We start from the raw sequence: 15,645 nt of genomic DNA, 5'->3' as shown, positions 1-15,645 counted from the left end.
GTTCTTTGAAATTTATGTTAGGAAGAATGGGGACAAAGTTCAGGGATGGAGAGCCATCTTATCATAACTGAGACCCTTGCTGAAATCCCCAGTGCTGCACAAAGAAAGAAAAGAAAAATAAATATGCATTAGGGTTTCATGGCTGAAAACACTGTTTTAAAATATTCTAAATTTAATGTAAATGAGGGAAATACCTAATAAAAAAAAGAAAAAGAAAAAAATATTCTAAATTTGATTTCTAACACCTGGGTCACACACATTTTATTTATGAGTTCCTAAAAGCTTTTACTGAAGACTACACACAGCAGTTTAATTCATTTAAAAGTCCCCCATGGCAAAATAATTTTGGATACCTCATTTTCTGAATGCTGATGTATAGTAGAACCACTTTTTAGATTCTCAAGAATGCCAAAAAAAAAAAAAAAAACATTCTAATCAATGGCATGGTTAGGATTGTAGCCACTTTGTTCATACACGTGGAATCCACCTGCATACAAAAAACTTTCTGAAAGAATTTTATGAAACAACTGCTGCCCTTATAAAATTAAATACTTCTGTAATAGTCTGAAAGAGTGAGCTATAAATTAGTTATAGCCTAACTACATGTTATATTCCATTTATTGAGAATGAAAAAACTTAGATCAGTGACTAGATGTTGTACTACATTGAAGGAAAACATAACATAGAATATTTATATAGAGAGGGAAATACATTTGTGAACACATGGCTGTTGTATATCATCTGATTCTTTCACATTTGAATATGACTACTATCATCAAATATAACTGAGGAGTGTGTTGTTAAAAGTTCACTTAAATACAGCATTAGTTTAATTTAAAATTATATATTTGTATGCATGTACATGCATTCTAATAATATCTTTATTTTGAAATAAGGTTTCATTATACAGCCCTGTGTAGAGGAGTTTTCATCCAGCAACATAGCTGCTCTGGCAAAAGATCACATCCAAAGACTTTGTAGGTCTATGTGATCCAGCTGGAATACAAATATGACACACATCTTTAGTCCCTTTGGCTGGAATACATACATGCCCTTAGTACATACTTTAAACCCAAATAATGATGTCTAATTGAGGAGGGGCAGACAATGTGACAAATCAGAGAAAGATTTAAGAAAATGAATCAGAGATAGGATACTTCCAACCCTCATGAGAATAGGCAGGAAATAGAGGCTACTTAAGAGCAACATAGGGTGAGTCAGGAGGGGAGGGCAGTTTGGGGGTGCATTTCAATTGAGTTCAATGCAGTGCAGTTTGGTACAGTTCACTTTAATGCACTAGTTACTTGTTGTTATAACAAATTCCTGATGGAATCGACTCAAGGCTCGTAGTTCAAGTAGAATTTATTATGGCAAGAAAGGTGTGTAGTGGGAGGAGCTTGTAACTATGGATGCAGAGGAAGGGATGGGGCAGGTAGTACTTCAGTAATGTTGTTTTACTTTCATTCTGTTAGCTCATGGAATGTTGCTACCCACATTCAAGGCAGCAAGGAAAGCCCCAACCAAGATAAGATCTGAACCCAGGCTGAGAAATCACCAATCCCTGCACCAACATGTCTACTATCTGGAGCCTCTGGAGACCTCATCTATAGCCCTGCCTCTCCAGCTCTGCGGCCTGCAGCACGTGTAGCCTCTCTCTCCGATTGGCTCCACTGTGCGTGCAGCTTTCCGTGTTAGACATGCCACAGTTCTGGCATCTCAAACATCCCAATGAAAATGCTCTCAGAGGCCAAGTAAGTAATGAAAATGGACGGATGGCCCTAAATAAAACAGGAGCCTAGTGTGAGGCTGAGTGCCACCGGAACTCAGGCCAGACAGAGGAAAGCAGAGAGCTGGCCAGAGCTACATGGGCATTTCTTGAAAAGCCGTGTTTGCTGCTCCAGTCTCCCATTTGATGCTGTGTGCCCCAACAGTTCAAAGAGGCTAGATTTCATTAGTCTACAACTTTGTAGAGTCCCAACAATGATCTATTTATCCAAGGACATGAATAGTAAAACTTACGTAAACACAAATTGACTATAACAAATACTCAAAGCATTAAAGTGGCTCTGTAATTTTGTATAAAATATAACTGTGTTTAAAAATATGATTTTGTACCAATTTACACACTGCTGAATACATGAATGTTTGGATGTGGGTGCACACACGCACGAGTGCACACACACACTCCTTGGGATATGGAAGGACTGTTAAAACTTTTAGTTAATGTCTCTCATAGTACATTGACTCTGAATGTATATGTCAAGTTTTGGTACAGAGCTACTACAATAGACAGCCTGTCCAGTTCCAAGCCTAGGCTGCTACTTAGATGTTTTGCCACATGTGTTGAGGGATACCAGTAGTCTGTTGTTGCTGGTTAGAACTTATTTTCTCCTGATGTTGTACTTCACTTTATCACATGATGATGATGACTGCTGCCAACTCCAAGACTAAAGAATCAAATCCATCATTTTAGGTATCTCCATTTTCCTGTCACCTGTGAGGCTCTGAATGCATAGTTCTGTAGTTGAGTGTTTACCTAACAAGTTTAAACTCTTGAATTGCAAAAATTTGGTATGCTGGTTCTGTATCTTTGGAAGTTAGAATCAGGAGGTCAGAAGTTCACGCCATCCTCAGCTGCATAATAAATCCAAGGCCAGCCTCAGTTATGCGAGACCCCATCGAAAGCAAACACATGCAAGACTGAAATAGAATCAGTATACAGATCCAAGAATAGGAATTCACTGTTTATGTGTGTAGGGTGTTAACCACGGAACAGAAGGTAAGCCTGCCTCATTCCAGTACTGCTGCATGTGGAGTGAGTAGTGGCCACTCTCCAGGGAGCCTACCTTTGAGAACTGCCAGTGCCCAGTGATCTTTTGTTTACTTTGTAAATGAAAGATCAGAAAGATCAGATGTGTATCACACAGTAAATTAGGAGGCACTGGACACTGGACCCTCTGCCTCATGAATTCACTTTTTTCTTTCCCACCTGCCAGTATGTTGAAGACCCAGTCCTTCTAATAACTTCAATTACAAACTGATTTTAGATGATTCATCAATACAAGTTAAGGGTCAGAAAACAACCTCATGTTTATGTTAGATTCTGATTACTTATAAAAGGGTGTTTTCTGATATATTTCAATTAGAAATAGCTAAGAGTAGACAAGGTTTAACAGTTCAGATTACCATAGGTATACATACATATGTATGTATGTGTGTGTGTATATTTCAAAAACATCAGAAACCCACAGAATGTGACATTTAATATCATTTAATCATTTGACAATGAGAGATAGTTGCTCCTGACAGCATGCCTTTCTTGATTCAAAGAAGATATTGGGCATCTTTACCTCCAGTCGAGGTTGCTTATCATGGCAGGGTGGCCACTGGGTAGAAATTGCCTGTTTCATCTTCAGACAGGATGCTGTCCAGGGAAAGGATACATTATGCAGAATAGTAGACTGTGGGCTCTACCAAGTCAGGGTAAGCAGTCCTTAATAATTCTGCTTTGCAAAGGTCTATCAGATGATCCTGGGCCAGAAGGCTGAAGACTGATGCTCCAGCGTTTTGAGGAATCGGGGGCTGTCCAGGTAGTCAGCTGTCTCTACAGTTGTTTAAGTTTTAGTAGCTATTTAAGTAGTTTTGTTGCTTCCTATATATGCAGGTAAGGTTTAAGTCATTTTCAGATTTCTGACTGGGTTAAAGAGTACTTTTAGTCTCATGATCAAATTCAAGTTGTTTATCATTGAGAGAGAGGTTATAGAGTGGAGGACATGGTTTTCAGATGGTATTACAGGCTAAAATCTAATCATAATCTAGGGATAGGATCATAATACCTTCAGTTACAAATGATGGTAAAGTACTTTATCTGATTAACAAATATGATGGACTGGATGTTATTTGTATATCAGACTGTGTAATTTACATGATTGTTATGGTTTGGGTTTTTTTTTTTTTTTTGACAGAAAAGGTGAGGTGTAGGGGGCTTTTGATGCCAAGTTCCTGTTCTCCAATTGGTTTGTGATTTGTCGGTAAAGAAAGCCATGGGCCAATTGAATGGAAAGTACAGGTGAGAATTCCAGGTTCCTGGAGGCAGGCAGGGAGACAGAAGGATGGAGAAGGAGTTTTGCCATGCTTTTGAGGGTGAATCTTACCCGCGTTCTTGCGACTGGCCAGGAAGAACACAACAAACTGGAATCTTCTGCGGCAAAAGCTTTATTGCTTATATCTTCAGGAGCCAGAGAGCAAGAGAGCAAGAGCTCTATTGCTTACATCTTTAGGAGCCAGAGCGCAAGAGCACTAGAGTGCAAGAGTGCAAGAGAGAGAATGGTGAAACCCCGTCCCTTTTTAAGGAGAATTATCCTCCGCCTAGGACGTGTCACTCCCTGATTGGCTGCAGCCCATCGGCCGAGTTGTTGTCACGGGGAAGGCAGAGCACATGGGATGGAGAACTACCCTTGGCACATGCGCAGATTATTTGTTTACCACTTAGAACACAGGATGTCAGCGCCATCTTGCAACGGTGAATGTGAGGGCGGCTCCCCACAGGTGAAGAACCCAGTAGGCATGTGATGTTTTGAGAGGACCTGGGGCCTGTGGCCACTACTATAGGCCGGAGGTCAGGGAGTAGATGGGACTAGCTACTGAAGTTTAGGACAGATTCAAGAAGCAGAGCTAAGAGCAATGGTAAGGGCACATTTTCCAGGCAAGAGGTAGTAGAACCCAGGAATAGTGTTCAAAGGCAAGTTGAAGAGGAATAATTGTGTATGTGTCTTTTATCTGCATATTCAAGTGAAGTTGAGTGGGGGCTGGTAGTCCAGAAAATTAGTGTTATGTGAAGGAAAGTGGTTGCTGTACTGTCCATTCAACAATTAGTAACATATACTAGCTTTTCTGCTCCTGTAGGAAGTAGTAATGCACCCAAAAATAGCTTATATAAATTCTTTCTTCCAGGTTCTGTTATAACTCTTGAAATGCAGATGTGAATGGCCTGTGCTGCCACCTGAAGCCATGTTGATGTATGAAGGTCCAGCTACCACTGGGGGCCATACTGATCTGGTTGTCCTGCACTGCTCTAAGGGCGATGTCTTGGGCCTGTTGCTGCTGACAGTCAGGTCTGGTTCTTCCACAGTTGGGGCTGTGAAGATGTCCACAGTCTGTGCTGTGGCCTCAGGCCAAGTTGATTTTGTGGGCAGTGTTTCTACTTGAAGCCATGGATATGTGGATGTCCATGGTCTGACTGCAGTCTGAAACCACGCTGAAATTGGTGGGCTGTGCTGATTCTGGGGGCCATATTGATGTAAGTGCTTTGCAATGCCACTTGAGGCCAAGTTGATGTGCATAGTCCAGGCTGCCTCCAAGGGTCTTGTCTGGTTCTATGGTTCTACAGCAGCTGGGATCTATGCCAGAAAACATGTAGAAGCTCGTGACCTGTTTTCCCACTATCTGTAAAGAGAAAGGAAGCTACTTTTGCAGTGATAGTGATGATTGATGATGTACTGTTGAGAGGGAGGGACATAAATTGCTTCTGTGATACCTCTTTCTCCATCCCAACCACTTTCCCAGGAATGGATAACAGCCTAAACAGGAAGCCATCAAAGAGAACTCTTAGAAAGTATGGTAAGAGCCGGACGTGGTGGCGCATGCCTTTAATTCCAGCACTTGGGAGGCAGAGGCAAGAGGATTTCTGAGTTTGAGGCCAGCCTGGTCTACAGAGTGAGTTCCAGGACAGCCAGGGCTACACAGAGAAACCCTGTCTGGAAAAACAAAAAACAAAAAAAAAAAGAAAGTATGATAAGAATGCTGAGGTTGGCTTTGCACAAATTGATGGCTTCTGGAAGAGGAGAGGAAGGGGAATGACTCAGTTCTATTCCAGGGGTATTCAGGGGTTCTATTCCACTGAGAGTCTGCCTATGCTCCAGAGAGTGTTTGGATAGCACAAAGTCGACATTTTTGTTGAGAGGAGAGCATCACAGAGGAGACAGACATGGAAGGACTGGGAAATGATTGTGATTGGGATGCATAATGTGAAATTATAAAAGAATCAATTCTATCTATCTATCATCTATCTATCTATTTATCATCATCATTGTTTATCTAAATGTCTGTATACTATATCTATCTGTCATCTATCATCTATTATCATCTATCATCTATATGTCTATATACTATGTCTGTCTGTCTGTCATCTATCTATATGTCTATATACTATATCTATCTGTCTGTCTATTCTTTTTTTTAAGAGAAAAACATGGGATCTGCAGGAGAAAAGAACTGGACACAGAGTCTCACTGAATACAGGATGAGACTAGACACAGGAACCAGCTGGATTTGTGTTCTGTTCTCTCTGCCCCATCTCTATGTGCAGCAGCTCCCTTTTTCTGGTTGTTTTTGCAATAAGAATGTAATCCTTTATCCATCTAAAACACTACAAATGGCCCATTAGCAAACCTTACTGGCTCTGTTTTAAAGCTATCTTCGAAGTGTGTCTAGTCCTATCAGCCTTAACGGCTAGATATTTACACTGTTACTTCTTGCCTGGCTTTACTTATTTTTTATTATTTAAAATTTCTTTTCAAGCATTATATATTTTGACCATTTTTTCTCTCTGTCAATTCCTCCCAGATCCTCTCGACATCCCTACTCACTCACCTTTATGTTCTTTCGTTCTCTTTAAATGGACATGTAAATAAACCAAGAAACACACACACACATACTCACAAATGGAAGTAAAAATAAACAAGCAAAACACCAATAAGACAATGTTGCCCAAACAAATCAAAATGAGACCAAAAAGTGTCCAAAATACCATTGAGTTAGTTTTGTGTTGTCTAACTGCTTTTGGGAATGGGACCTGCCTAAAGAGGCCTTAATATAATCACCTGAGTTTACTTCTTTGTTTCTCATTTTCTATAGTTTCAATCCAGAATTTTTCATGCTTCTCTACAGGATCTATCCAATTAGTAACCACATATTGTCAAGTGCTTTGGCCATTTCCAGTCCCTACTTTGAGTTAACTGTAGTATGTGACTGTTGGTCTTTCATCCTTGAAACATTGCCTCCTTTTCTACAACTGTGTTGTTGTTGTTGTTGTTGTTGTTGTTGTTGTTTCCTGTTTTCTATTACTTTAACAGTTCATCCTTTTAACTCTGCTTCAATGGTCCTTCATCATCTTGACAGCATCTGTACAGGGTGCTTCAAATTTCATCGTGTCTTTTTTTCTCTCTGTTATTCTTCTATTAACTTTTATGAGTATTAACTTCTATTAACATGTCTTTAAGAATAATGTGCTGTCTCTAGCCAGGACTCAGCTGTACATAGTCTACAGAACCCTCAAAATTCATCTCTGCCCTTTTTCCGTATGGCATGAATGAAGATGTATTATCATTTGGTTGCTGATCAAGTTAACTCATCAAAAAGACAGTTGTCTTTTACCTGCTCAACAAGAAGCAAAAATTCATCCTTAACTGATCTGTGCACCTTGCACATTCCATACAAATATCTTTATAGAACTAAATATTGGTTGTAAGGTTTATATATTACAGACTAAAACAACAAGAGGGCAGCCCTGAAAAGACTCCCCTTCAGGAATGCTGAGGTGACCTGCTGTTCCAGCTTCCTGCTTGATTCTACCTCAGCTGAGGCTGTTTCCAGAGACTTGCTTCAGAAAGGGCTGCTAATCCCTGATGACATCAGTTCATCTGGCCTTTCAAATAGTTCCATTCGGGACTTCAGTAAAGCCCTGGACTTTATAAACACATGAAAAGTGGACAGCAAATAAAGACAGTGAGCTTTATTTTGACTTAGCCATTTTCCCAATGTCCCTTTGGGTCCCCAGAATGAATTCTTTAACCCAAGTCATCAGGAATCAATCCTAAGAAGACCACTGTCCCAGTTCCTGAAGTTGGGGTGGATAGTTTTGGTCATTTTATGAATGATAGGTATGCTGTGTTTTTTAGGGATAATTAAAAAAAATAATTATAGTTTTGTGCAGGGAGGAAACTAAATAGAGAGCTCATACTCAGGGACTGTTATCTTTCCTTTGCTCTTCTCTATCTTTCTTTTCTTTTCTTTTTCTTTTTTTCTTTTTTTTTGTTGTTTGTTTTTTGTTTGTTTGTTTGTTTTTTGGGTTTTTTTTTTTCCTGAGACCGAGTTTCTCTGTGTAGTCCTGGCTGTCCTGGAACTCACTCTGTAGACCAGGCTGGCCTCGAACTCAGAAATCTGCCTGCCTCTGCCTCCCAAGTGCTGGGATTAAAGGCGTGCACCACCACACCCGGCTGAGTATATTATTTTTTTGCCTGTTGAGTTACCAACCTGATAATTTATAAATACTTGTTACATGGCCTTATTTAGTTGTAATAACAGAGTTAGATATTTATTTTGGCTCATGGATAATATTTAAAAAATTATTGAGCCATTATTGCTAGGAACAGAAGGTGTTTATGAACCCAGTTAGTACGATAATCACTATTAGAATTTAGCACGTTGGATGATATTCATACTTCTGACTTGATGTCATCAAAATGACTTCTTGAGTCACTGTCTCCAGTCCTGGAGTTCACTTATTTAGAAACTTGACTGTTCAGCTTCTCTGAAAATCCTGTTTCTACTTCATGAGAGCTGGGATTACAGGCTGCATTTATGTGGTTGTTACAGATCTGAATTCAGTTGTTCACAGTTCAGTAGCAAATTCTTGACCCACTAAACCTTCCCGCCAGCCCTAATAACTGATGACTTCAATATGTACAGAGATGAACCATCTCTGCTCTAAACTTTCATCTGTTTAAACTTCTCCTTTAAAATGACTTTGTCCTCCATTTTATAATATCTCATGGCTACAACCAGAGTGAATTTCTGATTTCGAGGCCTGCCTGGTCTACAAAGTGAGTTCCAGGACAACCAGGACTATACAGAGAAACCCTGTCTTGAAAAAAAAGAAAGAAAGAAAGAAGAGGGGAGGGGAGGGGAGGGGAGGGGAGGGAGAGGGGAGGAGAGGGAGAGGGAGAGGGGAGAGGAGGGGGAGGGGAGGAGAGGGAGGGGAGGGGAGAGGAAGGAGGAGAGAGGAGAGGGGAAGGGGAGGGGGGAGGAGAGGGGAGGGGAAGAGAGGAGAAGAGAAGAAGAGAAGAGAAGAGAAGAGAAGAGAAGAGAAGAGAAGAGAAGAGAAGAGAAGAGAAGAGAAGAGAAGAGAAGAGAAGAGAGAAGAAGAGAGAAGAGAGAAGAGAGAAGAGAAAAGAGAAAAAAGAGAAAAGAGAAAAGAGAAAAGAGAAAAAAGAGAAAAGAGAAAAAGAGAAAAAAAGAAAAAATGAGACCTAAACAGTGTGGAACTGAAGTCGCTGCCATGCTCCTCTTCCATCGGCATGCGCCACCACCTCCTGGCTTAGGTCTCATTTTTAAAACACTCCACTGCTTGGAGTTTGTTGTTGTTTTCTGGTGCTCGCTGCCACAGCCTGTTGGCCACCCTCCTGCCCGCCCTCACTCACCCACACCCGCTCCCTTTTCGAAGACTAAATACAGAGTTAGAGCAAATTAAAAGAGTGGTGGAATGGTTAAAATTCCCATTTGTATTTTATTTCCAGGAATATCTATTTTCATAGTGATTTGCTTTAAAAGGTTCTCACTTTGGTCAGAAAATTATGCCCTGCTTGAGTGTGTGTGTGTGTGTGTGTGTGTGTGTGTGTGTGTGTGTGTGTGTGTGGTTAAAATTCCCATTTGTATTTTATTTCCAGGAATATCTATTTTCATAGTGATTTGCTTTAAAGGTTCTCACTTTGGTCAGAAAATTATGCCCTGCTTTTGTGTGTGTGTGTGTGTGTGTGTGTGTGTGTGTGTGTGTGTGTGTTGGTTGGTTCCAAGTAGATTTTTTACATTTCTATTTATTTGTTCCCCACCCCATTCTCTCTCATCTGTCTCTGTCTCTCTCTTTTTCAAGACAGGATCAATCGCTCTACCAACCTGCCCTTGAACTGGCCATGTAGAACAGGCCAGCTGTGATCTCTGAGAGTTTTTCCACGACAGCCTACATCATCATCATTATCATGAATCAGATTAAAAACTGAAGTATGAAGTTTCCTCAGAACGCTGAAAATGGCCAACTTTGGGAAAGCAGCATGAAATTAGCTTCTCTCCCTCACCATCCCAACTCGACCACCACCCCACGTGCTTATTCCCCGCTCCCGCATTCTGGTGTTTATGCCGTACCGAGTTCAGCACAGGAGGAAGGAACACACCTGAGGTCTATGCATGCTAGATCAGCTCTCAAGATGGCGGTCAAAATAAAGAGAGTTCTCCGGTCAATGAATCAATAATGTTCCAGACGGGGTTGTGGATTACAGGGAAAGGCGTATCCTTGGGAGGTGGTTAAAAATAAAGCATGTAGCCACAGTGGGAAGGATGCTAAAGAGTCAAGTCAAGCCTCTCTCCCTCTCTTTTCTCACCCTCCCTGTTTTGCCTCAAAATAAAAGGTAAAGGTTGAAGAGATGGAGGAGGAGAAGGGAAAAGAGGAGGAGAAGGAGGGTAACAGGTATAATAGTGTTAAAATAATTTTTGATAGACTCACTCACACAACACTCAGGAAGAAGTCCTGAAAGCCTCAGTGAGATCATGGGTCTGGATTCCTGAGGGTAACGGTTGTGAAACAATCCATAGGGCCAGCTGGCTAGCAGATAAAATTCAATCAAATTTAAAAGAGAAGGGAAAATGGAATAAACAAAAAGACACATCATAAGCATGGAGTTTTCTCAAAAAGACGAAAAGGGCCGACTTTGGAAAGAAGCACAGTAGTTTCTCTCCCACACCACCCCAACCCCACCTCCACTTTATTTGCCTATTTCCTGTGGAGAGCCGTGCTGTGAGCAATCGCCATTATAAGATGGCGCTGTCTTCCACTGCCCCTAACTAGTAAACAAGCCTTATGCACAAGTGCAAGAGTGAATTCACACCTAGTCACTGCCCATCTCGGGGCGTAGTAATGGGGTGATGGGCGAGCAACGAATCAGGAGCTGTCATGCCACATCAGGTGCTGAAACGTCACACTGCGGGCTATATAAGCAGCGCCATTTTCCCAGTTCGGGGTCTTCCCTCCTGATAAGTAAGCAATAAAAGCTTTGCTGCAGAAGATTCCGGTTGTCCTGAGTGTGTTCTTGCCAGCGGGGACAAAAGCTCAGGCAATAATTTCTGTCTTCTGAGTGCTGGGGTAACCAACTTTATACAGTACAGAGGGTATGGAGCCCAGAGCTTGGGACATTCTAGACCAAGGGTCTCCCCTCCCCCATAAACCAGGTACCATCACTGCCTTCCCTTCTTTCTTTGTTACTTTTATTCCAAGTTAATAATTATATTTATTTGTTTTTTTTTCCTATTCATTTATTTAGTTGGGACAGTAGACTTTCTACATAGCCCTTGAAATCACTATCTAGATCAGACCTGCCTCCAATTCACAGCTTTCCTCTTACCTCTGTTTCCTTCCTGAGTTTTACAGGATTAAAGGCATGTATGGCCACACCCAGTTTCACTCTTTCTTTAACCCCAGGAAGGTTTTTTGTTTGTTTTTTTGTTTTGTTTTGTTTTGTTTTGGTATGCTTTTAATTTCTTTTACTGATACTTTATTGTTGTACATTTAGTTCAAATTCAAATTCTCTCTCTCTCTCTCTCTCTCTCTCTCTCTCTCTCTCTCTCTCTCCTTGGAAGGTTTTGCATTTGCATGTTTGTTTCTTTTCTTTTATTAATCATTTTGTTTACATTTCAAATGATACACCTCTTCCAGTTTTCCACTGCACAACCCCCCCCATCCCATTCCCCCTCCCATTTGCATCTATAACGGTGTTCCCTCACCCATCCACAAACTCCTGCCTCAGCACCCTAGCATCCCCCTTTGTTGGGGCATGAAGCCGCCACAGGACCAAGGGCCTCAACTCCTACAGATGTCAGATAACACCATTCTCTGCTACTGGATATGCAGCTAGAGCCATAGATCCTTCCAGGTATACTCTTTTGTTGGTGGTTTAGTCCCTGGGAGTTCTGGGGGGTCAGGTTGATTAGTTGATATTGTTCTTACTATGGGGTTACAATTCCCTTCAGCTCCTTTAGTCCTTCCTCTTGCTCTTCTGTTGGGGTTCCCAGGCTCAGTCAGATGGCTGGCTAAAAGTATTTGTATTAGGTGCTGCAAGAACATCTTAGGGGAGAGCCACACCAGGCTCCTGTCAGCAAGTGCTTCTTGGCATCTGCAGATGGGATGGATCTCTAGGTTGGCCCTAGATGGCCTTTCCTTCAGTCTCTGTTCCATTTTTTTTTTTTTTTGTCCCTGTCTTTCCTTTGGACAGGAGCAATTAAGGATTAAAAATTTTGAGATAGGTGGGTGGCCCCATCGCTCAACTGGGGGCCATGTCCATCTACTGGAGGTGGTCTCTACAGGTTCTATTTCCCCTTTGTTGGGTATTAAAGTCATCCCCTTTGGGTCCTGGGAGCCTCTCACTTCCCTTGCATCTGGGACTTTCTAGTGGCAACCCCAGTTCTCCATCCCCCACTACTAAATATTTGTACTCAATTTCCTGACCCTCTGTACTTTTCTCCTGTCCTTTCTCTTTTTTTTTCTTTTTTTTTCTTTTTTTTTTGAGACAATGAAACTTTATTTAAAAACCAAACCACCTGGAAAATATATTGCAGGCTTGACACAGCAAAAAGACAGGTGTATCACTGTTTCAAGTAATTAATTGGTATAAATACAACATAGTACTTATCCAAAAGATAAGGTGCTATGTTGGACCAGCAACACTGCACTGCAAAGAAAATAAAAAATAAAAATAAAAAACACCCAGGCAAAAATGGCATTTGGCAAGAAAGTGTGTGCCTCTCTTGTTTACAGTGGTCCTAGCCATCTGTGGCCCAAGTTGCTCAGTTTCTGGCTTTCTTGTTGCTATAAGGCTCTGTAGATTCAGAGCTGATTAATACTGGGTTCACACTTCTCAACAATTCCTAGTTGCTTTTTATTCTCAGCGACTGGAATGTGAGTGACAGCCAACCCCCTTGCTTTTCATAAGGATGTGTCACTTTGCTGCACAAGTCAGTGAAGAAGGCTGTTTCCCATATTCACTGTGTGACACTGTCCGGCTTCTTCAGGGGCTTCTAGAGTAACAGATTTGAAGAAATGGGCATTCCCATCTTGACGGTACATAATACCAGGAACCTTTAGAAGTGACTCAAACCACTCTGCCTCCTGTATCTTAGATCCAGTGTGCCCTGAATATAAGACAAAACTCAGCAAAATATAATTTGAAAAGGAAATCCTTTCCTCTGAATTCCTAGCCTGGGTTTTGTTTCCCAGCATATGCAAGGTGGTGTGGTGATACTTCTGGTCAACAGGATTTGTCAAGCTTCTCAGAGGAGATGCACCTCTCCTCAGATTTTACCAGCAGGTTGAAGAGAGCTGCCAGCCTGGATGTTTGTAGTAAGAAGCTCAGCTCTTGGTACAAGGTTGATCTCTACTACAGTACAGACACTTGCATATGAATATTTAGGATCTAGACCTCTCCTCTGAGCGCTCTGGATCCAAATCTTAGCACCAGCTTCTTCCTTCTTCGCCATCTAAGATCCAGATGTAAAGGAACTAGTGTCCAGCAGTGAGCAGCATTTGCCTGGAACTTGCTGTGTCTAAGTTTTCCTCATTCGTATACATTGCTTAACATATTAAATTCCATTCTTCCTTTTAAAGAGCCTGCTCACAGTCCCGATGGTCACTGGCAAACAATTTTATTTCCCGATGGATGACAGAGACTCCTTCATCTTCTTGGTCATTGTTGGGATGAGGTGCATATGGTCATCCACACACTTGGCCACACATCTGTCTAGCTGTCGCTTCACCTGAAGCTCCATAGTTCCTGCATCCATTGAGTCTTTGGCTTTGTCATTGCAATGCATGGTGCAGCGGGCCAGGCGGTCCTGGAACCTTTCCAGCTCGCTGGTGACCAGAGCCTGGGCTTGAGCCAGAGGCGCATGGCAGCTCTCGATGCATTGGTGCACCTGCTGCATAGATGCTTGGGTGTCTTCACAGCAGTTGGCGCTGCACCGGAACATGAGGCCCTGCATCTTCCGGATGTTCTCTCTCTCCACACTTTTCACCATGGCGTCCACAGCCTCCTGCACTCGGAGTTGCTGCACCTCCGCTATGGCGACCCTGAGCTGAGCCGCGCCGATGCCGGCGCCCGCGTGTGCACCCACTGCGCCTCTCCTGTCCTTTCACATGCCAGATTCTGCACCCTTTCCCCCCACCTCTCCCTCCCAGGTCCCACCCTCTTTCTACCTCTGCTAAGTAGTATTGAAGCATCCACACTTTGGTCTTGTTTCTTTTAAGCTTCATTATGGTTTGTGGGCTGTTTCTTGAGTATTCTGAGGTCTGAGGCTAATATCCACTTATCAATCAGTACATACCATGTGTATTCTTTTGTTTCTGGATTACCTCACTCAGGATGATTAGTTCCATCCATTTGCCTGCGAATTTCATGAGGTCATGGCTTTTAATAGATGAGTAGTATTCCATTGTGTAAATGTACCACTTTTTCTGTATCCATTCTTCCATTAAGTGGCATCTGGGTTGTTTCCAGCTTCTGGCTATTATAAACAAGGCTGCTATGTACATAGTGGAGCATGTGTCCTTGTTACATGCTGGAGCATTTTGGGTATATGCCCAGGAGTGATATAGCTGATCCTTCAGGTAGAGCTAGTTCCAATTTTCTGAGGAACTGCCAGATTGTTTTCCAAAGTGGTTTTCCCAGCTTGCAATCCCTCCAACAATGGAGGGGTGTTCCTCTTTCTCCACATCCTCAACAGCATCTGCTGTCACCGGAGTTTTTGATTTTAAGCATTCTGATTGGTGTGAAATGGAATCACAGGGCCTTTCTGATTTGCATTTCCTTGATTACTAAGGATGTCAAACATGTCTTTAGGTGCTTCTCAGATATTCAAGATTCCTCAGTTGAGAATTCTTAGTATGCCTTTGTAGCCCACTTTTTAATAGGATTATTTGGTTCTCGGAAGTCTAACTTCTTCCTATATTTTGGATATTAGCCTTCTATCAGATTTAGGCTTGGTAAAGATCTTTTCCCAATCTGTAGGTTGTCATTTTGTCCTGATGACAGTGTCCTTTGCTTTACAGAAACTTTTCTATTTTATGAGATCCCATTTGTCTATAGTTGATCTTAGAGTCTGGGCCATTGCTGTTCTGTTCAGGAAATTTTCCCCTGTGCCAATGTGTTTGAGGCTCTTTCTCACTTTCTCTTCTATCAGAGTCAATCTGGTTTTATGTGGAGGTTCTTGATCCACTTACACTTGAGCTTTGTACAAGGAGATAAGAATGGATCAATTTGCATTCTTCTACATGCCGATCAACATTTGAGCCAGCACCATTTGTTGAAAATGCTTTTGTCCACTGGAAGGTTTTGGCTTCTTTGTCAAAGATCAGGTGACCATAGATGTGTGGATTTAATTCTGGGTCTTCAATTCTATTCCATCGGAGGATCTTTCTGGTTTCCAATCTGCACAGGGAGCTGATCCTGTGCCACAGCCCTCAATACCCAAATATTGCCAGAAGAGAGCTGGTCTCCAAGGAGTGCTGACACACTTGTGTGCACAGACCACCACTTCTCTTCAAATTCC

General features: G+C 41.9%; 1 long non-coding RNA gene and 1 pseudogene across 2 annotated transcripts; one reads left to right on the top strand and one right to left on the bottom strand.

Moving 5' to 3' along the window:
• The first annotated feature begins 1,417 nt into the window (after positions 1 to 1,417).
• On the top strand, positions 1,418 to 10,068 carry Gm39123. 2 transcript variants are annotated; one of them, XR_870104.3, is made up of 3 exons: positions 1,418 to 1,751; positions 4,954 to 5,299; positions 9,929 to 10,068. It is a non-coding gene; the product is annotated as a predicted gene, 39123 (long non-coding RNA). The 2 variants fall into 2 exon arrangements; XR_870105.2 differs by lacking the exons at positions 1,418 to 1,751; positions 4,954 to 5,299 and adding an exon at positions 7,722 to 7,785.
• Positions 10,069 to 12,608: 2,540 nt separating this feature from the next.
• Gm30502 lies at positions 12,609 to 14,245 on the bottom strand (annotated as a pseudogene).
• Positions 14,246 to 15,645: the final 1,400 nt, after the last annotated feature.

This window comes from Mus musculus, chromosome 8, assembly GCF_000001635.26.
Source record: "Mus musculus strain C57BL/6J chromosome 8, GRCm38.p6 C57BL/6J".
In the NCBI taxonomy this organism is placed as follows: domain Eukaryota; kingdom Metazoa; phylum Chordata; class Mammalia; order Rodentia; family Muridae; genus Mus; species Mus musculus.
This window is presented reverse-complemented; position numbering and strand designations above follow the sequence as displayed.